The sequence below is a fragment of the Rhinatrema bivittatum genome, chromosome 1 (genome assembly GCF_901001135.1).
Source record: "Rhinatrema bivittatum chromosome 1, aRhiBiv1.1, whole genome shotgun sequence".
In the NCBI taxonomy this organism is placed as follows: domain Eukaryota; kingdom Metazoa; phylum Chordata; class Amphibia; order Gymnophiona; family Rhinatrematidae; genus Rhinatrema; species Rhinatrema bivittatum.
In genome coordinates this window covers 472,769,148-472,795,173 of record NC_042615.1, presented here as the reverse complement: position 1 = coordinate 472,795,173, position 26,026 = coordinate 472,769,148, and the positions used below count along the sequence as shown (strand labels likewise).

At 43.6% G+C, this 26,026-nt stretch overlaps 1 protein-coding gene across 2 annotated transcripts in view; it reads left to right on the top strand.

Annotated features, from left to right (window-relative positions):
* Positions 1 to 26,026, top strand: part of LINGO2 (leucine rich repeat and Ig domain containing 2) — a 1,615,267-nt gene that overhangs the window by 234,940 nt on the left and 1,354,301 nt on the right. The gene's annotated exons all lie outside the window — the stretch shown is intronic.

Here is a 26,026-nt window from a genome sequence, read left to right as displayed (position 1 = left end):
CATTTCCAAACAAGCCATTCAAAGCAATATACAGTCAAAATAAAAACTAAAAATGCAAATAAAAATAAACACATACACATGATGAAAGTAAACACTGCCAGCCAGAATGCCTCAGCCTTCCATATGACCTTCTCATAGCCTTCAGGAGAAAACAGCCATATTTTTAATTTTTTGTCAAAGGTTAAGTTATTTAGTTCCAATCTAGTATCTAATGCTGCTACCACTGAAAACACTCAACTTCATGCCCTTGACTTCTGTATTACTTTACAGATTGGAATGGATAATAAAGTGCTCTGAGAGCAACATAAGTCACACGATAGCACATACACTAGTCATATGATTGCAGTCAGAGTTCAGTGAGGAGACAATATAGAAAATGTGGCAACAGAGAATCCAGCAACCACATTCTAGACCACTTGAAGCCCGAGCATAAACCTCAACAGGAAGCAGACACTACAATAGTCCAGATGTGACAGCATCAGAGCTTGAACTACTGTCCTAAATGACCTCAAGTCTAATAAGCGGACAAAGGCAGAGCCCCAAATGCAGCTGAAAAACAGCACTATCCTCCCCCTGCCCCCGAGCAATCTGACTATTCAAAGCAAGAGAAGCATCCATTTTCACTTTGAGTGAATTTACCATATCAACTGGTAAATGGAGTTCAAACTCACCGACATTGTATCAAGCAGCACATCACTATTTGCCATGGTAAGAATCTCCATGTCCTGACAATTCAGAGGCAATTTGCTCTTCAACAGCCAATTTGAAATCACCAGCATGGACACCTTAAGCTTCACTAATATTTTATCCAAGGATATGCTGCAAGGATATGTCTACAGCATAGACATATCCTTGCAGCTATGCTCAACGTAAAATTTCCTCCAATAGATGCATGAATATTTTAAATAGCAATAGTGACAAAAAATGACACCCTTGGCAATGCTGTAATCTAGCAACATGGGGAAGAATACGAAGCCCCTAATGAGATGCTGTCATGGAGACAAAGGAAACAGTGAAGCTCAAAAGCAGTTGACAGAACAGAAGATAGAATGGCAAGTGCAGTAAATAAGACTTGATGTTAGTAGTGGTTTGCAGCAGGGAATCAGATGGGGAGGATTAGTGTCAAGGAAAGTAAATGTTGGAGAAACATAGGAAATGTAGGAAGGGAAAAAAAATCAACTGACATGAAGTAATGCTATGGTATGCACCTCCTGGCCAGCTGGTGGAAGCCCAAGGAGTTTAGAGTGCCCTCTGAGACAGCTGAGAAAAGTATGCAGATGTACTACAACCTTCCAAGTATTTGACCAGCTGTTCAATGAGCATGGGGTCGGAGCAGCTCAGTGCTGGTTTGGGTTTGGTGATTTCTGAAATTGACCACCCAGGCAGCTGGGAGAAGTATGCAGATGTGCAGTACTTAGTTGCTCAAGAAGCAAGTGGTAGAAACAGCACAGGCGAATTGTGGTAACTTCCAAAGGCGACCATTGAGGCACAGGGAAAGTAAGCAGATGTACTACAACTTCCTCAGTTCCTGGACACCTGCTTGAGGGGCGCAGGATAGGAGTAGCTTAGGCCGGAGGTGAGTTGAGGTGAATTCTGAAGTCAACCAGAAAGGTAACTATGAGAAGTATACAGACATACTGCAACCTCTCCAGTACCTGGCTGGCTGCTAGAGGTGGGAGCAGTACAGTCCCTCAATCTAATCACTTTCTACTGCAACTGTTCCTGCTGCCTTCAAGCATGCTGTGGTCACCCCAGTCCTCCAAAAACCCTTAATGGACTCCTCCTGCCCTGTTAATTATCATCCCGGACCGAGATGCCTAAGGGGCATTCTGACAACCACTTGCTGTCAGGGAACTTTCAGTAAGTGTGTTGTGGCTAGGGTAGAGTGTCCTGGGGTCAGTGTTTACTATACAAGGGGCGGGGACTGGGGACAGGGTCAAACCCACTGCTTTTAAACCTTTTTTTTTTAAATTTTTAACAACTTTGGTTACCTCAGAAAGTGGTATGGAGTGGGGAGGGAGAAGGTTTTCATGAGACCCCCAGGGCTTTTATGCTGCCATGTGGGGAAGCAAGGATTAAAAGGCCCCTTAAAAAAATGGCAGCCCTGGATTGTGGGCTCACCATCGCATGGGTCAGCTAAACCATGGAATTTACTATCTTGCAATATTGAATAAATAGACCTCATAATCTGATATTGCAAGGCAGTTGAGAACTTTTTGATCCTGATTTAGTACTGAAAAGTTCTAATGGTACAGAATAAAAAAAAATCAAATAATGGTTGAAACTATTTGACAATTCATGGAATTTTCAGATTTATGAAGATCCTACCATTCATTGCCTCACATTCTGAAAGTTTATATTAAACAAACATTGTGCCTGTAAAATACCTTCTGATTGAAACACATGCTAATATATTCCATGCAGAGCTGCTTCACCACATGTCATAATATGCTATTTAAATGCATCGTGCAGTCTACTGAAACATACTGACCAAATATGGGTCATAAAGAAGGAGAAACACTAATGCTACCTGTGCGCCAAGCAAGGGCTCTCAGCGCATATCCCAGTGCAAACTTTTACATTTCCTGCTTTTCTGACTATCACCAGCTCCTCTCAGTAAACCACTGGGAAAGGTAAAAAATATTTGTCGTCATATCGCTGCTAATAGATGGGTAAAGTAAGCAAAAATAGAGGAGGGTTTCTACAGCACTGTTCAATGATAAGTAATGTATATTAAGAACTACTTCAGTGGGAACCATTTTTTAGCTGACAGTGAAGGGAATCTGGAGCGAACCTTTAAGTCTGGAGAATTGGTATGAGTAAGTTCATCCCTGCTCAGATATTCTCCTTTGAATGCTGCCAAGGGCAGTGACTACTTAAGTTACAGTGGGGATTCATGTTATGTGCTGAGTTAGCAGATATGATATCACAGTAGAAGTCTCTGACTTTCTGATGAGAACTTATTCAGTCAATAAAAGAAAATAATTTAAGTTGCTATTTCATGTGTTTCATACTGTAAGAGACAGGCATTTAAGGAAATCTGAACCAGAGAAAGGTTTTTTTTTTTAAATTTGCATAATCTTTTCTTTTTCTTTACTAAACTTGGTTTTATGTGTACATTTATAGATTCATATTTTGCTTTTCTCTTATGATCTATATTTTGAAAATTTCCATGGTGTCTGCATATTGCTATATCAGATTTGGAGGATTTGCTTTACAATATCCATAAGAACACTTCATCATTGTCCTTAAATTCTGGAATAAATTGCCTTCATGCTAACCCACTTTTTCTTAGAATAGGGCACACAGTACTTGAATATACTATTTCATGTTGTTCATTGCCTAAGGATGTTTTATTACCAACACTTAGATTAGTAGATAGAAACTCTATTATCACATTCTTTATTCAGGTCTTGACCTCTCTCTTTTTCTCTCTCTGTCTCTGTGCTTGGAAAATGTTTAAAACATTAAAAATTATTGGGGAGAAGTAAACTATTGTGGTATATTATTTAGTGTGTTTTGTTTTAAATAGGTAGTCAGAAAGTCAGGCAACAAACAGAAGTTTGTGTGTTTTGTATTTTCCAGTCCTCCCACCCTACGCCAAACCAATCCCTTGCACATCCTTTAATTTATAGGTAGATGTCACTTTCACATCTTAAAAAAAAAAAAATCTGCATCTTAACAAACTCAGAAATTCCCCACACCTTATGAAGAGTTTGATCATTCTCTTGTAGGTCACTAATTGTATTCAATCCTACACCCATAGCAACCTAAAACTTAACTAGGAACTGAACAACTGTAAGATGAAGGCAGCAGTCCAGCAGCAAGAGAGGGGCTTCCCAGTCTTTGCATTGTCATCTGTATGATTTTTTACCTACCGGTGAAAAGAGCTTCTGTCTCTCCGTGAACAAGTCCGATCTTTGGAGGCTAGAGTTGCAGACCTGGAGGAGCTGAGGCAGACAGAGAGGTAAATAGATGAGACCTTCAGGGGCATAGTAACCAATTCCATTCTGGAATCCCTGGTAATGCCTTGGAGGAGGAAGGTCTCATGAACTGGAGCATCAAACTGGTGCAGCAGGAAATGATCTGGTAGCAAGGACCTGCTATCCAGGTGGTGCATTGTCCTCTCGCACCGAGGATGTGTCTCCCAGGGCTTCTTCCAAGGAAGGAGGGTTAGATCGGCCATCATAGTTGGTGATTTGATTATTATGAATGTAGACAGCTGGGTGGCTGGTGGGCTTGAGGATCGCCTGATAACATGTCTACCTGGTGTGAAGGTGGCAGACCTCACGAGTCGCCTAGATAGGATTTTAGACAGTGCTGGGGAAGAGCCAGCTATCGTGGTGCACCTTGACATAGAAACATGTGGGAGGGAGGCTCTGGAAGTCAAATTTAGTCTCTTAGATAGAAAGCTGAAATCCAGAGTCTCCAGGGTAGTGTTCTCTGAAATGCTCCCTGTTCCAAGCGCAGGTCCCCAGAGGCAGGCAGAGTTCCAGAGTCTCAATGCTTGGATGAGACGGTGGCTCAGGGAAGACAGATTCAGTTTTGTAAGGAACTGGAGAACCTGTTGGGCAAGGGGGAGACTTTTCCGAAGGAATGGACTCCACCTTAACCAGGATGAAACCAGGCTGCTGGCGCTAATCTTTAAAAAGGAGATAGAGCAGCTTTTAAACTAGAACAAAGGGGAAAGCCAACAGTCGCTCAACAGTGGATGGTTCAGAGGGAGGTATCTTCAAATGATACTATTGAAGCATTAGAGTTAGAAAATAAGTAGTCCAAGTGCCTATAATTAAAAAGTGCCTATAATTAAAATCACCTGAGCTAAAAGATTCCAATGTATCCCTCTGAACTGAAAAGCAGAATGTAAATACAAACAAACAACTCACTTTGAAATGTTTGTATACTAATGCCAGTAGTCAAAGATGGGAGAATTAGAGTGTATAGCAGTGAATGATGACATAGTCTTAATTGGCATCAGAGACATGGTGAAAGAGGATAACCAATGGGATAGTGCTATCATGGGGTACAAATTATATCGCAATGACAGAGAGGAGCATCTAGGTGGCGGGGGTGGTGCTTTATGTTTGGGATGGCATAGAGTCCAACAGGATAAAGATCCTGCATGAGACTAAATTTACATTCAAATCTTTTTGGGTAGAAATCCCTTGTGTGTTGGGGAAGAGAATAGTGATAGGAGTATACTACTGTATACTGGCGGGCGCAACTCATTCAATAAACGTAGGGGGGGATTTAGTTAGGGCAGGGGGTGAGTTAGATAGGGGAAGTTGGGGGGGGGGGGGGGAGTGAAAGGAAAGTTCCTTCCAAGGCTGCTCCGATTTCAGCCTCGGAGGAACAGGGAAAGCCATCGGGCCTCCCCTAGAGCTCGGTGCTTGCAAGAGGGTGCACACTTGTGCACCCTCTTGCAAGCACCGACCCTGGATTTTCTAACATGTGCGCGGTAGAGCGCATGTTATAAAATCAGGTGTACATTTGTGCGCGCCGGGTAGCGCGCACGTAAGCTTAAAAATCTACCCCAAGGGAATTAGAAGTGAAGGAATTGAGCAAAAGACTTCCTTATTCACTGATGAAATATTGTAGCTCTGAAATCACTTGGGGGTAATGTACCAACGTCTGGGATTTTTCATGGATTAGTGGACTCGTTTATGTACAAGTTTTCTGTCCATGAAAATGTGCAAAGTAGAAAGCATGTGCAAGAACCTGAGTGCCCAGGACAGAAGAAAAAAAAAAGCTAACGTCACCTCACTGAGGTATAATTAGCATTATTGCAAAATCTGGCCCATAAAATATCTTTGCATGCCACTTTTGCTTATTTCTGAATTAATGAGCTTCTTTGTATGATACTGCATTGCAGCAACTTATTAATGCCGAAGTTGAACAAATATTAACTCATAGCCTGTTACTCACAAAAGTTTAGTATTTGCAAAGGGAGAAGTGCAAAGAGATTTTAGAAAAGAAGGCTTCACCCAGAATTGTCACTTCACACGTTAGTATATTGGTTTCTTTTTGTCATTACCAAAACTAATATAGATGCTAGGGATGTGAACAGAAAAAATATTTGTTTCGGTTCCTTACTTAATTTTGTTTGCTTCTATAATTCGTTGTTTGTTTCAAATGAAAAGAAATCACTTATTTGTGTCATTTGTTCATTTCTTTCCCATTAAAATCAATGGAGGAAACAATGCATTTTACTTTGAACTCTAAAGTTAGGGTTTTCTATTCAAGTTTTGCAGGCAGACATTAACACTAGTGGGAAAGGTACTCCTAGGCACCATAAGAGGGCTTATTAGCCCAAACAAAATCATCAATAGCCCAAGACACTGTAAGAGGATCAAACTAGCAAGAATTCCAAGGCTACAAAAGAGGGGCAAAGGTCACCAACAACAGTGATATGAAGACCCCCAAAGAACCATGAGAAAACCAGTAAGTCTATAAAGCATCAGTTTATAAAGCATCAGGCTAATCACACAACTGCAACCTCATACATCCACCAGACCCATCAGAAGCGCCTACAAAGGCACACTTTATGCCCCACCTGCAAAAACACTACTAGGGAAAAGAGCACTATCTTCAGCAGGCCCCCACCAGTGGAAAGCGCTCCCCCCAGATCTAAGACTTGAACCCAGTCATCAGGAGTTCAAAAAAAAACTAAAAACCTGGCTCTTCCGCCAAGCCTACCCAGACACTTAACGCAGCCTAGATGCTCGCATTCTCGCGTAATATATAACAGAGTTATCAATCAAATTCAACGCTTCCACATGTTCCCCCATTAAGATAATATGCTTTATTGTATATACTGCGCTTATTACTTTCGCATTTATACTGTTTTAATGCATTACTTTTACCATTATTTATTCTAGCTTATTTTCAAATCTACCATACCCATTGTTATTTATCTCTATTATATGATATTGATATCAAAAGTTTTTCCTTCTCTTGTAACTATCTCTATACCATGTTACAGTTGTACGCTGTTATTATAGCTTTATCATTATATGTAAAGCCTGTTGTCTTATAGTTATATGTAAAGCCCCTTCCGTTTGGGCATCTCACTGTTTTATGTAAACCGGAGTGATTTGTATCTGATACAAGAATTTCGGTATATAAAAATTAAAAATAAATAAATAAATAAATCATATTGACATGGCAAATCATTACTAATTAGGGATGTGAATTTGTTTGAAACAAAGGGGTAAAATGTTAGGGGTGTGCATTTGTTTCTAACGTATTGGTAATCCGCAATGTATAGGGCCATATTTGTTGTATTCATGGGGAAGTGAAATGTATCGGGATTCCCCACGAATACAATTACAATGAATCTTTGCCGAATTATTCGGCTGTCTAAAGGAGCAAATTTAAACAACCCCCCCACCCTCCTGACCCCCCCCCCCAAGACTTACCAAAACTCCCTGGTGGTCCGGGAGTGATCTCCTGCACTCAGGCCCTCAGCTGCCGGTATTCAAAATGGCACCGATAGCCTTTGCCCTCACTATGGCACAGGGGCTACTGGTGCCATTGGTCAGCCCCTGTCACATGGTAGGAGCCCAAGATGGCACCAGTCATCCATTGCTCCTACCATGTGACAGGGGCCCACCAATAGCACCGGTAGCCCCTGTGACATAGTAAGGTCAAAGGCTATCGGCGTCATTTTGAATACCAGCAGCCAAGGGCGTGAGTGCAGGAGATGGCTCCCGGACCCCCCGCTGGACCACCAGGGAGTTTTGGTAAGTCTTGGGGGGGTCAGGAGGGTGAAGGGTTGTAGTTAATTCAATTTTAGCTGGGAAATGAATAAGAATGAACGCATTAATATGTCGGGGGCGCCCCTTGCCAAATGCAATGTGTCTGCACCCCAATGAATACAAATTCCGAATGCAATGTATGGTGTCCCTCTGCACATCCCTATAAAATGTATCATATGAGACCAATTGTATTTCATTCATGGACCCTCAAAACAAATAGAGGGTGCCCATGCTGGCGCTGAGGTGGAAGAAGCAGAGAAATAGACAGGGCAGAGGACCAATAAAAGTGAAGCATTTTTTAACTAGCCTATAGCTGCAATCTGGGTCAAGTGATGCTGATGTCTTCCCATTAACATGTCTGAGCATGTCTAAAGAAACTCCACTTTCCCTGCTGAATTTCACTGTGTGTTTTTAGAATCTTTTAGCATGAAAGAAAATCATTAAAAAAGAAGAACATAAGAAATACCATACTGGGTCAGACCAAGGGACCATCAAGCCCAGTATCCTGTTTCTAACAGTGGCCATTCCAAGTACCTGGCAAGTACCCAAACATTTTATAGATCACAAGCTACTATTGCTTATTAATTACCGTAATAGCAGTTTATGGATTTAACTTCTAGGAACTTATCCAAACCTTTTTTAAACCCAGTAACACTAACTGCTGAAACCACATCCCCTGGCATTGGTATTGGCAAAGGACTTTTTCTGTCTGATCTTCACTGATACAGTCCCAGTGTTCTCTATAACGGTGCAAGCAAAGGCACAGGCACTTTGTTGTTGCTCTTCACTGATGGCCCACCACTGGTGGGCCCGCCGTCAATGTCTCTTTTTTCATGGTTAAGTTGTCACGTCCCTCTGACATCATCCATATATGGAGGAGGAGATGTCTGGCAGGCCACAGGAACACCAATTGCAGGTAGCAGGAAAAGTAGCAATAATAACAGTAGTGCTGAAGAAAGTGCGCAAAGTTCAGCATTTTTGTTTAAAGTGCTACATGCATAAAAGATAGGGCTAGTCCTCTCCGGCTGGCTGTGTGGCCTTTTTCACAGTCCAGAAGTTGTGCCCTCTGATATCATCCTGACAGTCGGTGAGACTGGCAGACCCCACTCTTCTTGCCACTTTTATTGCTGCTTTGCTCCTTTGATGATACCTGGGGAACTCCTGTCACTGAAGGTAACCCTTTGCCTTGGTGCCTTGGAATTCTCTTCTCCCTTCTGATTAAGCCTACCCACATCTATTTATTTATCTATCTATTTATTTATTTATTTATTTATTTATTTATTTGTTAGTTATTCAGTCTTTTATTCTGCTACTTCGACAATGTTCAAACAGATTACATAAACATACACAATTCAAATAAGAACAGAAATAAATAAACATGGTTAAATCCTTAAACAATAATGCAATGGACTACTATCCAAAAGCTATTCATTTCCAAAGACCTCAGGTCAGGCAGAAAATATCTGAGCAAATAATCTGCCTTCAATTGTTTCTGAAAGTGCAAATAATCACACACTGATTTCAGAGACTTAAAGGAAGGGAATTTCACAGATCAAAAGCAGCAATACCAAAACCCCTTTTTCTTGTTTCTTTCAAATTATATTGACTTATTAAAGATGTAATTAAAGATCCAACATAAGAACATAAGAAATTGCCATGCTGGGTCATACCAAGGGTCCATCAAGCCCAGCATCCTGTTTCCAACAGAGGCCAAACCAGGCCACAAGAACCTGGCAATCACCCAAACACCAAGATGATCCCGTGCTACTGATGCAATTAATAGCAGTGGCTATTCCCTAAGTAAACTTGATTAATAGCCATTAATGGACTTCTCCAAGAACTTATCCAAACACTTTTTGAACCCAGCTATACTGACTGCACTAACCACATTCCCTGGCAACAAATTCCAGAGCTTAATTGTGCGTTGAGTGAAAAATAATTGTCTCTGATTAGTCTTAAATGTGCTACTTGCTGACTTAATGGAATATCCCCTAGTCCTTCTGTTATCCGAAAATGTAAATAACCGATTCACATCTACTCATTCAACACCTCTCATGATCTTAAACACCTCTATTATATCCCCCCTCAGCTGTCTCTTCTCCAAGCTGAACAGCCCTAACCTCTTCAGCCTTTCCTTGAGTTGATTACCTTAAAACACTTGATGGAACACGCCAATTCACTCTTTCTTTTCAACAACAGTTATCAAAATGAATTGATTTGTGCACCATGATCAGAAGGTTAAACTGTTCATGGGCAGAAATTGGAAGCTAGTGGAAATCCTTCATATATGTGAACACATTAGTACCCTAATGCAAGCCATTGTACGAATGACTGCATTTTGGACTAACTGCAACACATGTAGCAAATAATTTGCTATACCTACTGTATATATAAGGAGTTGCAGAAATCAGGATGGGTATGCACAGTCAACCGTACATTCATTCAAAAATCCTCTTGACAAAAATTGCTCATAATGGTCTAAGCATTCGTGACTATAAAAAGCAATCCTGGCAATGTTTTTGATTTGTGACTGAAGTGAGAGCTTAGAGTGAAGTATGATGCTAAGGGGTAGCTTTTAAAAGACACGCCGATTTTATATCATGTGCGTGTCGCTGCGCACGTTATAAAATACGATGCCCGTGTGCACATGTGCACCCGATTTTATACCGGCGCGCATTTGCAGATGGTTTCCGACTCGCACGCAAGGGGGATTCATTTAAAAATGAAAAATGTGCAGCGAAGCGATCGGGCCACAACCCCAGTTCCTTCCCAGTCTGCTGCAATGAAGAAGCAGACTGGGAGGGAGCTTCCCTATCCCCCTATCTGTCCTTCCTCCTTTTTCCCCTCTCCCCCCACCCCCCTTCGGAGCTAGGGATGTGAATCGTTTTTTGACGATTTAAAATATCGTCCGATATATTTTAAATCGTCAAAAATCGTTAGGGCCACGATACAATACCAATTCCCCCAATTTATCGTCAAAAAATCGTAAATCTGGGGAAGGGGGAGGGCAGGAAAACCGGCACACTAAAACACCCTAAAACCCACCCCGACCCTTTAAATTAAATCCCCCACCCTCCCGAACACCCCCCCCAAATGCCTTAAATTACCTGGGGTCCAGCGGCGGTCCGGAACAGTCTCCTGCAATTGAATCGTGTTGTCTTCAGCCGGCGCCATTCTGCGCCGCCATTCCATACGGAAAACGATTCGCGGCAGGAAATCACTCCCGGACCCCCGCTGGACCCCCAGGGACTTTTGGCCAGCTTGGGGGGGCCTCCTGACCCCCACAAGACTTGCCAAAAGTCCAGCGGGGGTCCGGAACGACCTCCTGCAGTCGAATCGTGATGGTCTATGGCCGCCGCCATTTTGTGCCGCCATTTTGCAAAATGAATAAGGGTAAAGCTAGCTTGTCAAAAACGTGCGTCCAAATGCCGGCTAACAGTGCACTCCGTCGGAACGTACTGTACTGTATCGGCCTGTAAGTTGGTTCTGCAAGGCAGTGTGATCATAGGCAGAAACACTCAAGACACCAAGATAGGCTCTGAGCAGCAGGAGTACTGGTGTTTAAATCCACAAAGCGTAGGTGCAGAGCAATGCAGGGTGGCAATATAGCCCAAACAATGGCACGAACACCCCAAGGCACCAAGGAGTAATGAGGTGCGCTGATGGAAGTGCAGGTTTTTGCTCCTGTTTTGCTGCACATTTTTCCATGATATGTTAACCCTGTTATTTAGCAGGGGTTTTAACTTCTAAAAAAAAAAATTTGCTCTATAATCAGGAGTAAAAAGAGCACCAAAATTAGCAGACGTGCATGCAAATCCCATGGAAAAGAATGGCATTAGCTATTCCTCAACAATGCAGGGAGATGCGTTAAAGGGCAGACAGCTTAAAGCATATTTTCTTAACCCTGGAAATCTGACTTCTGGGTCAGAGCAGGAGTAAAACATAACTCTTATTTCTGGTGGCCATGCTATACTATCGCTGGGCCCACTGTGGGAGTGTCTAGCTGCTTCTATCAGACTGGACACAGCAATAAAGTAACTTTTGCCACTAGAAATGTGTGTTTACTCCATCTTGGGCCCAGGAGTTTAATTTATTGTAAGCTCGCAGAGAGGGCACCTACAGCTGAAAAATACCCCGCACTGTACATCCTGATTTTGACTTGCTGTTCAGGTGTGTTAGGTGCCTTCTAGAAGGAGCTTATGCTTTGTTAAATTATCTGTAGCTACCTGCTCCAGAGAGCTTACACTTAAATTTTACTTTGCATGGCTTACCAAAAAATGCATTGCATACAAGACTGGTGCTGGGCATCCCATCTTTTGGGCACATATTTATATCCCAGACCATTTTGTCAAACTCAAATCTGCAGCTAAGTAGCTAAACAAAAATTAAGTTATCTGGGGAAGGCAGCAATGGCTGAACAAGTATGCACTTTGATGCTATGCATGCCCTGTTCATCTCTTCCGGGAAAGCAGAAAAACCTGTAACTGGTTCCCGTCGAAGTGAGTAAATGTTGGAAATTGAACTCCTGTGTCTGAGGTGAATAAAAATCATATTTCTGGTGGCCAATGTATTCTATTGTTGTGCCTAGTGTGGTACTTCCACCTCAAACCCAGGGAGGATTGACATTTCCAGTGTAAGCTTTCTGCGGAGGTCGCCTACAGTTGAGGGGGGATGGAGGACGTGAATGAGGGGATAGTGGGGAAGGGAAATGAGAGAGAAGGGAGGCTTTGGAAGAGGATGTGAAAGAGAGATGAGGGTATGATTGGAGGGGGGGGGGGGGCATGCGACTTTCTTCCTCCTTCCACCTCCCTGGCCTCTTCCCTCTTTTCTCTACTTCATCTCAATCTTCCCCCATCCAGAATACTCCATTTCTTCCCACCTCTCCTCTTCTATCCCCTCCCTTGCCCGCCCCTTCTTCTCTCATTCCCTTTCTTTCTGCTCCATGAATCCCCTCCTCCGTCTCTGTGCCTCAGTCCCCCTCCATCCCTTATAATCCATGAACCCCCTTCTGCCTACTAAAATTCCTTTTTCATTTCCCTCCTTTGCAGTCTCCTCACTTCCCATTCTCAGATCCCTTCCAGCTCTTTCTCCCCAGCCCCAATCACTAAAATTGCTTTTTGTCTAATAAAATTATATGGATACAGAAATGTCAAAGAATAACTTAATTTTTATAAAGTAAAAAAAATATATTTTATATTGCAAACATATAAAAAATTAGGAAAATGTGCTACCTAATTACCAGGGTTTTGAAAATGTTGCCAGCTCTTGCCGCAGAATCTTGAAAATCTGCCGTAGGAGACTAGGGACTCTGGCTATACCAGGGGGGAAACCAGGGTTCAAATCCTTGGACACGTCACCTCACCTTCCATTGCTTCAGGTACAGAATCAGATTGCGAGTCCACTGGGGACAGGAAAATACACAGAGCACTTGAATGTAATCCACTTTGAAGTGCCTGAAAAGCGTTATATAAATGCAATACATTAATACATTAATATAATACCTTAATCTAGGTCTTATAGTTGCTATATTGCATTGTCCTTATTGCAATTCTATCCTTTTAAAATAAAAATAAAAAAAATTATCAGAGCAATATGATCTGTAACAACGATACAAAGAAATACATTAATTCTTTCTTCATTCTCATGCTCCTTTTTTTAGGATTATTTTTCAAAACTGAGCAAAATAAATGTTTGAACAATTGATTGAGTTGTGTGCCTATCTCCGCTATATGCATGCTTATTTTTGATTGCACAGTTTTGTTTTGTTTTTTTAAGTTCAAATAGGCAAGTATAGTTGAGCTTACCATCCTCTACGCTGTCCCTGCTGTTGGTCCATGTCATCTATTCAGGCAGTGTGACGGGATACCTGGGACCTGGAGCTTTGTTGAGAGTGTGGTGATCAGCATTTAAGCAGGCGCCATGTGGTGAGCCAAAGCCATGTGCCTAAGGGGCATGCCTCTGGGAGAAGAATTATCTGTGCCAGTATGGGGAAAAATGAAAAGGGAAGAGGCCTGCCTCTCTAGCAGTCTCTACTCCTGTTAGGGGACCCCATGATGGTCACTCTGTTCGTTCTGCTAGTCATTTTGTGGTGGAAGTTCATGTGGTAGCAAGTGAGGTCTCTTTAATTTTCAGAGCTCCTACCCATCCTCCCCCTCCTTTCTCTATGGGAGATGGGATGAATGATGTCCTCATAGGCATCAATTCATCGGATTCCGCTGCTGGGACTGTGATCTCCACAATCAATGTTGGGTTGAATAGAAGAACTGAGAGTGGTCCATTTCTTCTGCCTCTCATTTCTACACTTCCCCCAGAGTTCAAGAATATCGACCTGATCTGTTCTGATCTATCTCCAGGAGTGCTCTGCCGGAACTTTAAAACCTATACTGGCTGCGGTGGTACCATTGTCTGATTTAGATGGTTTGGGGATCAGAGATGGAATTTCTGAGATGGATATGGTCAGCCTCAAAGACATTTAGAGGATGATGACATGAACTGAAACTTCAGTAGCTCAAACTGTTGCCCAATTATACACCTTCACTACTAAACTGCTAGTTCTTGAGAATAGAATTAGTAACATTGAGAATCAGGCTGTGTCTTCCCTCAGTTCATTGGCAAATGTTTAGTCCTCTGTGGTTGCCAATATGAAGAACTGTTTAACTTTACATAATAAGATTGAATCTCTTGAAAATAATATGAGATCTAAATATCTTCATGTACTAAAATTAAACTAAATCTAGGTTAATTTCCTCTAGTGAGTTGTTTAAAAAATATACAAATTAGATTTTGCAGTTTTCACCTCGTATATATTACGGGAGTGGATCCTTGGGCTGGCGGAATAGGGAGCCAATGGGGAGGAGTCCCAGAGGACCCTTCCAATGGCAGGCGAGGCTGTAGGAGAACCGAGACCCCACAGGACCTTCACCACTACCAGCTCTCGTTCCCCGTGGGTTGAACCCTTGGGTAATGGGGCCAGCTGGACTTACGTGGGGCCTCAGGCAGGTGGAAACACTCGTAGTCAGGCAGGCAAGGATCTGGGCAGGCAGTGATCTCATAGTCAGGCAGGCAAGGGTCTAGCATTGGAGAAGACAGGAACCAGGAAATCAGATGACAGAGAGTCCAAACAGGAACTGGAGCCAGGAGTAGCCAAGGCAAGGCCTGAGAAGCAGGCCTTGCCTTAAATAGTTGCAGGCTTGGGAGGAGGAGTCCGAGCACCTCCCGCAGTGACCCCTGAAAAGGGGTCAGGTAGCGCGCATGCGCCTGGGAAGCCGGAGGTCAGGAGGAAGGCCAGAGCAGGAACTGGCAGTGTGCCATCCTGCACGCGGCATCGGCACAGCGACCCTGGAGGGAGGCCGCAGTATGGCTCGCCGGCCATGGCCGCCGGCTGAAGCAAGATTCCCGGGCCTGAGGAGGCGGAGTCAGCCATTACCTGGTGGTCCAGGGGGGCCTCGGGGAGAGATTTCCCGTTCCCAGGCATCAGCTTTTCTAAAATAAAATGGCGCGGATGCCCCTTTGCCCTTACCATGTGACAGGGTATCCGTGCCATTGGCCGGCCTCTGTCACATGGTAGGAGCACTGGATGGCCGGTGCCATCTTTAAAGATGGCGCCGGCCATCTTTAAAGATGGCGCCGGCCATCTTTACTCATCAGCCCCTAGGGGCCGATACCCCCTTTGCCCTTACCATGTGACAGGGTATCCGTGCCATTGGCCGGCCCCTGTCACATGGTAGGAGCACTGGATGGCCGGCGCCAAGATGGCGCCGGCCATCCAGTGCTCCTACCATGTGACAGGGGCCGGCCAATGGCACGGATACCCTGTCACATGGTAAGGGCAAAGGGGCATCGGCACCATTTTTTTTTTTTTAGAACAGCTGATGCCTGGGAACGGGAAATCTCTCCCCGAGGCCCCCCCTGGACCACCAGGTAATTTTAAAAGGTTTTGGGGGGGTCGGGAGGGTGGGGTCGATTTAAAGGGTTGGGTGGGTTGTTTGTTTTTATCGGGCCATCGGCGCCATTTTAATTAATGGCAGCCAAAATGGCGCCGATGTCCCGAGAGCGGGAGATCGCGCCGGGACACCCCCCCCCCCCCCCCCTGGACCACCAGGTAATTTAACATTTTGGGGGGGTTCGGAAGGGTGGGGGAGGGTAAGGAATTGGTTTTAAAGGGTCGGGGTGGGTTTAGGGGTTGTTTTGGTGTGCCAGTTTTCCCGCCCTCCCCCAAATAATTCCCGTGCCCTATTTAACGATACAATACAAATGCTTGTGACGATAAATCGGGGGCATTTGTATTGTATCGTGCACTCTAACGATTTAGGACGATTTTAAAATTATCTGACGATAATTTTAATCGTTCAAAAACGATTCACATCCATACTGCCTATCACCTACTTGATTGTGAGACTGGTCTCCTCTGCTGAGGACCCCTGGATTACTTCACTAGGTTACCTTCACTGCTGCCCACTCCCCATTAAGCTGTACAATAAATACAACTTCTCTGTGTCTGCATGTATAGAGTCTAGCCTAGTACTGCAGTTCCTCACGGGGCTCCTCCCCGTGGGAATGGCCATCACCGCAGTACCAAAGAATCCACTCCAACACCTCATAATCATAACACGTGTGACCCTATTTATTTTTCTTTTCTTACTTTCTAGAAGGACTTTGCGTCTTTAATGAACATAATGCCGGGTACTTGCTTCATGTGATCCAACATTGTGCTTAGATGGAAATTTAGAGATCAACCTCCTTGGAGGCCTGGGATTAAAAATGTTAATGAACAAGTGGGGTCATGGGTAGAGGAGCAGAGTGGTTTTTGGATTAGTCATGATTGGGCAGATTAATGCCGGGGAATGTATAGGTCCAATGACATTCATTTGTCAGATGTGGGTATTGACTTACTGAACAATATAGTTCAGGATGCAATTACAAGATTTTTTGTTTAAGGGTCGATGGACCACAGTTTTTTGTTGGGGGAGCAAGGACTACTTTTGTGGTCCTTGTTTGTGGTGGTAAACCCGAGCCTACATTGCTTTTTGTTACCTGATTTACAGGTCGATACAGTAACGTTCAGTTAAAGATGCCCCGTCTGTAACGTGCTGGGAGCGCACAATACAGACGAGTAAGGCCATCCAGCGATACAGTCTCCAGTTTCACGCGTCCTTATCGCTTCCTAAAATAGACACATAACCCTTTCCGCACCCAGCATGTAAATGAACGAAAAAGCTGTATAATGAAGGAATTAGCTATTCCCCTCCGATACTGTAACGGGTGCTGATACTATCTCCTCAGTAACCTGCTGTTTTGCCACGGCCTTAACGTGTTAGTTTACCGCCTCCCCCTAGTAGGTGTTAGTGTAGTGTAGTGCCAAAATCGCACGGGAAAGGGAACGGGAAAAGAGAGGTTTTACTTTTATTAAGAACTGTTATAATTTTTTAAACACTGGGGGGGTTCTTTAATTTTCTGGGGGACCTCTCCCCAATCCCACACTTATCTGCACTGTAACGTGTTCGATCGGGCGAGTAGGCAGGTAGGCGACAGCGGCGGCGTGAGCCATCAGTAGCGGCGGCGTGTTCGATCGGGCGGGTGGGTAGGTGAAAAAAAAAAAACTTTTCTGAGCCATCAGCGGCGGCGGGATCCGGGGGGGGGGGGGGGGCGGGTGGGTACGTGTTCGATCGGGCGAGTAGGCAGGTAGGCGACAGGGGCGGCGGCGCAGCAAAAAAAACCAAAGCGACAAAAGTAACTTATTTTTCCGGGGCAGCGGCAGCAGGATCGGGGGGGGGGGGGTAGGCGGCGTGTTCGATCGGGCGGGCGGGTAGGTGGGAAAAAAAAAAACTTTTCTGAGCCATCAGTAGCCATCAGTAGCTCCCCCGACGAAGACAAAAAGATGGCCGCCTGCACGGGGGAAAGCGTGCAATTGGCCGCTGAGGACGTGACGTCACACCCCGTGACGCCAAACGTCGTGACGTCACATCTTCAGCGGCCAATTGCACGCTTTCCCCCGTGCAGGCGGCCATCTTCGTCGGGGGAGCTACTGATGGCTCAGATCGAACACGCCGCCTACCCCCCCCGATCCCGCTCCCGCTGCCACTGCCCCTGCCCCGCTGCCGCGGAAAAGTAAGTTACTTTTGTCGCTTTGGTTTTTTTTGCTGCACCGCCGCCGCTGTTGCCTACCTGCCTATTCGCCCGATCGAACACGTACCCACACCCCCCTCCCCCGGATCCCGCCGCCGCTGCTGATGGCTCAGAAAAGTTTTTTTTTTTCCTTTGGTTTTTTTTTTGCTTGCCGCTGTGTCTCACCTCCTCCCGGAGCAAGTCTGCTTTCGTGCCCTGCTCCGGGAGGAGGTGACACACAGCGGCAAAGCAAAAAAACCAAAGGCAGGAAGTAAGTCGCTTCGCCGCCTCCCGCCTCCCTCCTCCCGGTGCCTGTCATTTCAAATGTCATTTGAAATGACATTTGAAATGACAGGTACCAGCGCACCCAGGTTACTGTATAGGTGCTGTATTAAGCGCCTATACAGTAAAATGGGTTGCGCGGGCATAACCCTTCCCTAACGCTTCACAGCCTCGGCATGCATTTGCATGCAATTAGAAGAGAGTATCAGGCGGCAGCGCTAGGTCTAGAGGACTGTGCGTGCGGGGAGGAAGGGTGCGCCTGACACTGCCGCACTGTTTCTACCGCGGCCTTACTGTATCGACCTGTAAATGTTGCACTTGGGGGTGTCATGGGGAGCATGTGTTAGCTGGGGGGGGGGGCTGCTAAACATGGCTGCTTCATAGTGCATCATTGCATAGCTGATGGTGCTTACTGCTGGAATGTGGTAGGGAGGACCAGTAGGTGGCAGTGGTGTCACTGATTTGCAGAATTGAGTGGGGGGGGGGGGGGGTGGAGCAGTATGTCACTTGCAAGTGGTGACATACAGGGCAGGGTGGGAGGATGTTATTTTGCATATGTGAAGGCTTGGGAATGTTTTTTCTATAAACTGTGGCCATCTTAATTCCCAATTCTGTGTTTTGTGTTGTTTTTGGGGATGGGGAATAGGAAGGAATGCCTTGTGTTCTGCCTGCCCATGTTACTGTTACAACACTTCTTTATTCCTAAACTTTGTTCATGTACTATAGTATGTTTAAATGCCAATAAAGTTAACATTTCAGCAGGCACTTATAATATTATATATATATTACGTGGTTTATTGTACGATGTATATAGTTTGTAACCCGATGAAAACTTTAGAGCATATGGTATATAAATACTTCCAATAAATAAATAAATAAAATAAGTGTATCATTTTGGTCAGTTTCTTGGTCAGTTTTTATTTTTTCCTATTTAATTTTTTTATTATTTTCTCAGCTATGGAGGAAAAAAGATTTGGGGGCACAATTATCATTCTATGAAAATAATGATTCCTGGAATCTTAAGTGGGTTTACTGTATGTTTTAAAAATAGAAAAAAACCCCAAGCTTTTGTGAAAACAGAAAAACAAGAAGTGCATTAGTGTGGAGGGAGAGGCAAGACAGGTACTTTGAGCAGACGGTGTTAGCCTGCTTTGTGATTTTCTTAATAAGCATTGCTTTTATCTGCCTGATTTTGCTTTTGTAATCTATATCTCATATCCTGCCTGAAACCACTTTTTGCTGAATATAGAGGAAGGAGAAAATTGAAACCAACCTGATAATGGAATGTTTTATAACATATTCCAAATTTGGGGCTGGATAGAGGGCATCTAATGCTAAATAATTGCTTTACAGGAACCCCCCCCACACACACACACACACACAAATTGGGTTTCCTCTACTTAGGAGAGCCAGTCTGAAGGCACTTTACAACATCCCACTCCTGGTGAGTTGAGGGAGGGACCAATGGCAAAAGTAGATGCTTGTAGATTAACAATGTATTGTCTCCAAAGTCTGCTGAACCTTTTATATTGTTTGGGTTACAATAGTGCTCTAAAGGGGACTTTTTAAAATGGATTTATATCTTAGAACCTTCTCTTGCAAGATGTAGATTCTTAAAACGTAAACAGCTGCAATACAGGGACTGGATATTAATATAAATATATATAGATACCAAAAAATCAGGTAATATGTAAAAATGAAAGGTGCTCAACAAACAGACCCAAATACACACCTTCTATCACTATACGACCAGCGGATAAGGGAGGAAGGGTAGTTATCAATAGATATGTTAGAATACAACAGGGAGGCTTGCCATCTTCTCTCGGATGTCAATTTTTACATCCCTCTAGAACATGACCCTATGGAGCAGTTACAGATGTCCATACAAGAGGTATTGGACTGGGGTCTGGCCCAGAAACACATCACCGCCAAGATAAAACATTTTTTACATGAACCTTTTCCCAATACCCCAGTGTTCTATCTTGTGCCGAAAATTCATAAATCTCTTACAGCACCCCCAGTTCACCTGATAGTTTCAGGAATTGGGTCAATATTGGAACCCTTGTCAAAATACGTGGATTCTATCCTGAACCCCTTAGTCAGTCAAAGTAGATCTTACATTCATGACTCCTGGGATTTCATTTTGAAACTTCAATCTATTTCGTATATAGATGACTCTTGGCTGCTTGTCACTGCAGACATCGCGTCTCCATATACTAATATTCCACAGGGGGCAGCATTGCAGTTAGTGCAGGATACACTGATTAGAAATTCTGTTTCGGAGGAACTTACATTATTTGTCACTGAACTGGCATCTTCTTGCATTAAAACACAATTTTTTCAAATTCAAGGATCAATATTATAACAGATTAAAGGGATGGCCATGGGTGCCACCATGGCTCTATCCTTGGCCTGTTTATATGTGGCCCATTTTGAGTAATCTTACATTTACCTGTCGGAGCAGTAGCACAACATTAAACTATGGGTCCGCTTCATAGATGACTTTTTTTTATCTGGACCAGGTCTTCTGAATCATTGGAGTTATTTGTTCTGTGGATTAATACACTTGATCCAAATTTGTAGTTCACTGCTACTTCTCATATACAGTCTATTCCTTTTCTGGTTCTACAGGTGTCGAAACATCAACACAGGCTTACCACCACTATTTTCTCCAAACGCACACATCATACTAATTTGTTACATTTTCAAAGTTTTCATCCATATAATTTGTGCATTAACATTATGGTTAGGTCAATTTCTCAGGTTACGTCACTTATGTGAGTCGACTATGGAGTACAAAAGTCAGGTTAGTATCGTGCAGTAAATTCTTAGTTAGGGGTTATCTTTGTAAGGCCATTAAGAAAGCATATAAATGGGGTCTATATGCCAATCGTGTCCTCTTGTTACAGACTCACCATCACCCCATGAACAACCAACCTGTATGCATTCTTCTGTTTTCTTCTAGATCGCACCAGATACAAGGCATTATATTAAAACATTGGCATGTTTTGGCTCTACATTGGTGTTTACAAGAGAGACCCATTTTTGCCCATACCAGGGGCCCTAACCTGCGTGACCTGCTGGTCTCTCCATATCCCTATGTTGGCCCCTCACTTGCACCTTTTGATTAATTCCTGTGCAACCAATATTCGGTTTGCACTCATGCACATGGGATCCAAACATTTCACCATCCCACATTACCGATATCACAGGAACTTAGAGGTCATTTAGATTGTGGCACATCGCAGGCCATCTATGCTATTTTGTGTCCATGTTCCAAGTTTTATATATATATATATATATATATATATATATATATATATATATATATATATATATATATATATATTCACACTAAGCTTCCCATGTGCACTCATATTATCCAGCATAGAAGCTGCATCCACACTTATAAAGGGGAAGCCCCTCTAGTGAAGCATTGGATGGAATATGGCCATTCTCTTGACCAGCTCATATTTTTGTTATACAGCATCTCCGGTGCCCTCAGGGGTGGGGGGGGGGTCATATTTCCCTCCTATTACAGCAGTGTTAACAGAAATTAATTTATTACTGGCAAACACTAGCTCTGACTGGTCTCAACTCATGATTGAGTGGGAGGCATTTTTATAAGTGCAACTCTGGGTTTTTTTTTCCCTTTCTTATTCACATTCCTTTAATATTTCAGCTTCATGGTCAGGTTCCATCCACGTTGCTTATCCAGTTCTCTTTGAACGTAGCCTCTTTGTGGAATCATTTGTGATTGGCTCATTTCTCATCCAGACTCAACCTATTTAGTTTCATAAGGGTCTAAGCCGCATGCGCCTTACTTGAAAAATTATTTTGAGCATGCAGGGCATGGAAGGAAGATGCCATGATCAGTAAGGAGTTCTCTTTGTGATTCTCTATTCTGTGTGTTTTAGTATGTGCTTCTTTCAAGTTGCTGAGTAGGTAGGTTTGACCCTTTCATTGTTTACTGGCAATTGCCTGCCTAACGACCTATTAGGGGCACTGATAATAGTATGATCTGTGGGGGTACTCAGTTTCAAGGTAGACATTACTTTGTAATCTTATTTTTACTTTCTCATTTTTCAAGCTATTTTCTTTGTTTTGATTACACATTAGAGGTTAATGGGGTTTCCTCGTTTATTCATGTTTGTACATCTTATGGGGCAGCTCTGGGTAGGAGTGGTTGCTTGAGATCAAAGTGGGGAAGGACACCTTGGGATACATTTTATAAAAAAGCGCGAGCGCGTACTTTTGTTCGCGCACCAGGCACAAACAAAAGTGCGCCAGATTTTATAAGACATGCGCTTAGCTGTGTGTATCTTATAAAATCTGGGGTCGGCGCGCGCAAGGGGGTGCACATTTGTGTACCTTGCGCGCGCTGCCCGTTCCCTCAGAGGCCGTTCCGAAATTGGAGCGGCCTCGGAGGGAACTTTCCTTTCGCCTCCCCCCACCTTCCCCTCCCTTCCACTACCTAACTCACACCCCCAGCCCTATCTATACCCGCCTACCTTTATTCCCAAAGTTACGCCTGCTCGAGGCAGGCATAACTTGCGCACGCGGGCTGGCTGCCGGTGCGCCAGGTTCCGGTCCGAAGGCTGCGGCCATGCCCCCGGAATGCCCCAGATGACGCGCCACCGTGACACGCCCCTGACACGCCCCACCAGGGAAGCCCCGGGACTTACGCGTGTCCCGGGGCTTGCGTGCGCCGCCGAGCCTATGCAAAATAGGCTCAGCGTGCGCAGGGGGGGGTTGGGGGTAGGTTTTCGGGGGTTATGCGTGTACGTTATGTGCGTAACCTTTTGAAAATCTACCCTCTTATGTGACATCCAGTTTGTTTTACAAGGATTTTTCATACTGAGGAATTTATTATGCCAATTATATGTTTATTACATTTTATATTTTTTATCTTTTCTGCATTAAATTATTTAATAAACCCATTGGCATTTTAAATCCAGTTGCATTTCATGCTCCCCCTGCTTTGGAGGGAGGGGAGCTTTATGAGCTAATATTTATTTTTTTCTTTTTCTTTTTGTATAGTGTGTTTCCTTTTCTTTGAAGGTGCAGGTTATATGAAAGTGTTTTAGTTCTGTTAAAAACTAACATGTGGGACTCTTTTATGTTTACTCTATTGGCTTTTTAATCTTATGTTCTTTTTCGTGGGCTTTCACAACAATAGTTCATCTTATTTATTTATTTATATATATATATATATATATATATATATATATATATATATATATATATATATATATATATATATATCTTTGACAGATTTTTTTATGTTTGTCTTGTCAGTGTTTCCTCCTGAGGAAGCCATATGTGGCGAAACAAGGGCCTTGTTGGGGCATTTGACATCACACCCAGGAAGAACACTATGTTCATATTTTTTCCAACTGTTCATTGAATAAATGCACCACTGTTTACATCTATTATGGTATTAGTTTTCCTCGGTGTATGTAGTATAAATGTACATTGTGTTAAAACATTGTGATGTGATTATTCAGACTGTAACATTATTGCGAAAGCTTTGTTTGACCATCACATATTGTGATCACTTAATCCTCATCTACAACATTTGGAGTTGTCTACACTGTAACTACATTGTTAAGAAATGTAAATTGGCTATGTATACAGTTGTCTTGTCTATCTTAGCATTCTATTAGGGAGGATCCAGTATGTTAGTGTTAAATCCATAAATTCATATAAGTATTTGTAGGAAGATCAAGGTGTTCTATTATTTTATCTGTCTATCTATCTATATAATATCTATATATAATCTATATATCTATCTCAATTTAATCCAGAGAAAATTCTAATACTGTTAAAACTATTAAAGCAAAATTAACAGAGAAATCAAAGAGATGCATTGCAGTAAAGCAATGAAGATGAGAAATCCATGATTTCAGATGTGATTATGAAAAGTGCAACTATACAAAAACAATGGCGGCGGTTTTCATTTTTCCCATGGAGGGAGCATGCATTCAGTTTCCCTGACCTTGGGATTGTCCCTGTTCCGCATGGGGAAGAGTATGTGTGCTCTGAAAGAGTGCATATTCCTACCTGCATAGAGGCTCAGCAATTGTTAGAAGCCTGATTTATGTGGGTAAACAGAAGCATGTGTTTACTCACAAAGAACACATTGAAAATTGTCCTTAGAATAGAACTCTTCGGGCCAAATTTTCATAGGGTTATGTGCGTAAATCCTCAGGATTTACGCGTGTAACCACTCCTACGTGCGCTGAGCCTATTTTGCATAGGCCCGGTGATGCACGCAAGCCCCGGGATGCGCGTATGTCCCAGGGCTTTGTGAAAGGGGTGGGGCTGGGGCAGGACCAAGGCCTCCGGCACAGCGACTGTGCCGGGGGATCGTGCGCCGGCACTCGGCTGGCTCGCACAACTTACGCCTGCCCAGAGGCAGGTGCAACTTATTAAACAAAGGTGAGGGGGGTGGGTTAGGTAGGGGAAGGGAGGGGAAGGTGTGGAGTGCGGAAGCAAAGTTCCTTCCGAGGCCGCTCTGATTTTGGAGCAGTCTCAGAGGGAACGGGGAAAGCCATCGGGGCTCCCCTAGGGCTCGGTGCACGCAAGGTGCACAAATGTTCGCCTGCGCGTACCTCTTAAAATCCGGCCCTTTGTGAATAAGTAGAGAACAAAAATAATTCTGTATTGCGGCCTTACTTGTTGGAGCAGAAGATAGGAGAGCCACTAAAAATTGATAAGACTAATAAGTGACTATGAAATTGGAAGAAATCTCTTCTTCCCTATGAAACTCTTTTCAAAGAGGAATCCCAGGACAGAGTAGTGTCTAAATGTATATGTTCTACTGCTTCATCTTTATCAGGTTATGTCTCTGATTAATTAAAAGAAGATATATATTCCTTGATTTGTCAAAAATGACCTAGATGAGGTGCAAATAATCTAACACCTTGTGTGAGGATATCTGAACAGCTATGGCAGAACTTGTGATTCTGTACCCAGTGAACTATTCTAAGATTATAAAAACGCAATTATTATGATGCAAATCTCTGCTGAATAGAGAGCTAAAAAAAAGTTATTTAGATGTGTGCTGATTGAAGAGGTTCAAGAAAGATTTCTAAAATACATTTATAGAAAGAAAACTGCAGTAAAAGAAATATTGAACAATAAGTTATTTTTTTGGTTTTCAAAATCTAGGATGCCAAATAAATATGATTAAAAAAAATACAGGGGAATGGCTACTCATCCATTCTCATGCTTTTCATGAGGAGCTGGCCCAACAAAATTCATGTCGGAGTAAAGCCGCAACATAATTGCATGGGCATTGGCCTTCCCAGCCCGCAGATGGATGCAGGGGCTGGGAAGACCCATCTCCACCTTACACTGATTTCTGTTATATAGGGTAGCCAGAGTTGCTGGATGGACTGTTGCATCCGTCGGTCACAGACGGCTGCGACCGCTCTGCCTTACCTCTTTTCTACCCTTTTCCTCCTCCTTGGGCAAGGTGGCTGCCTCCGGTGCCGATTGCCAAAACCTTCGGTGTCTCCAACTCAGCATGGACTTCTCAGTACACCATGCTCCTTCCCGTGGCCTCCTAGGGTGCACGCGCGCACGTTGCCTACGCTTAAGTACACCTCATGGCGGGAACCTCGGGGGGGCATCCACACCGCATGACGTCAATACCTCTGGGTATTTAAAGCCTCAGCTACGCTACCTACTTTGAGTTAGCAAGGACTTCGGTTTAGCTACTCTGACCACTCTAAGCTGCTCGCTTAGACGCCTTCTACCCTCCGGGGAATCTCACTCCTGACGAAGCTCTAGACACTCGCTCCTCGGGAATCTCTCGCTTCCAACAACCCTTTGGGGTTCTTCTAACCAGACAACCGCTCCTCGGGGGTCTCTCTATT